General features: G+C 48.4%; 1 protein-coding gene across 1 annotated transcript in view; it reads right to left on the bottom strand.

The window, feature by feature from the left end:
- Positions 1 to 1,042, bottom strand: part of GGA2 (golgi-associated, gamma adaptin ear containing, ARF binding protein 2) — a 43,969-nt gene that overhangs the window by 9,617 nt on the left and 33,310 nt on the right. The gene's annotated exons all lie outside the window — the stretch shown is intronic.

Genomic DNA, 1,042 nt, shown 5'->3' on the forward strand with positions numbered 1-1,042 from the left:
CGCCCGCCACCTCGCCCGGCTAGTTTTTTTGTATTTTTAGTAGAGACGGGGTTTCACCGTGTTAGCCAGGATGGTCTCGATCTCCCGACCTCGTGATCCGCCCGTCTCGGCCTCCCAAAGTGCTGGGATTACCAGCTTGAGCCACCGCGCCCGGCCGTATTATTTCTTAAAACAAAAATCAATAAAGAAATGTGCAAAGAGCTCCCACTGTTTACCAATGCTGTTTATTTATAAATTTGTCTGCCTGGCTTTCAGGGCTCTCTGCAATCTAACCTCATCACAAAGAGCCATAGGAGGGCTCTGTGCTAAAGAGCCCAGGCCCTGGAACAGACGACCTGAGTTGTGTCCTGCTGTGCATACTAGTGTAGAGACCGTAGGCACCTTGATTAGCTGAGCCTTCCATTTCCTTCCCTTTGTAACAGAGGTAATATCCACTTTTCTGCTTTAATGAGGATCCCTAGAGAAGGAGGATCACTAGACAAATTCTTCCACTCATTTGAATTCTACCTCTTGCCAGTCATTTCAGGCCACATTAAACATTCCCTTCTTGAATCCCAAATCAATGAACATTATGTGCCTAAAGGCTTGCCCATATCCTTGACAGTGTCAATACTAAGGAAGGCTAAGAAAATTTGCTAAAAGACAAAGAAGCAAACTTTTTTTTTTTTGGGAGACGGAGTCTCACTTTGTCACTCAGGCTAGAGTGTGGTAGCATGATCTTGGCTCACTGCAACCTCCACCTCCTGGGTTCAAGCAATTCTCTTGCCTCAGCCTCCCAAGTAGCTGGGACTACAGGCACGCACCACCACGCCCAGCTAATGTTTGTATTTTTTGTAGAGACAGGGCTTCGTTATGTTGGCCAGGCTGGTCTCAAACTCCTGGCCTCAAGTGATCACCTGCTTCGGCCTCCCCATTTTTTCTTCCCTCCCAAATAGAGACAAGGCTATCTTGCCCAGGCGGGTCTCAAACTCCTGGCCTCAAGTGATCCTCCCACCTCAGCCTCCCAAAGTGCTGGGATTACAGGCATGAGTCACCACACCTG

The sequence above is a fragment of the Colobus angolensis genome, unplaced genomic scaffold, assembly GCF_000951035.1.
Source record: "Colobus angolensis palliatus isolate OR3802 unplaced genomic scaffold, Cang.pa_1.0 Scaffold468, whole genome shotgun sequence".
In the NCBI taxonomy this organism is placed as follows: domain Eukaryota; kingdom Metazoa; phylum Chordata; class Mammalia; order Primates; family Cercopithecidae; genus Colobus; species Colobus angolensis.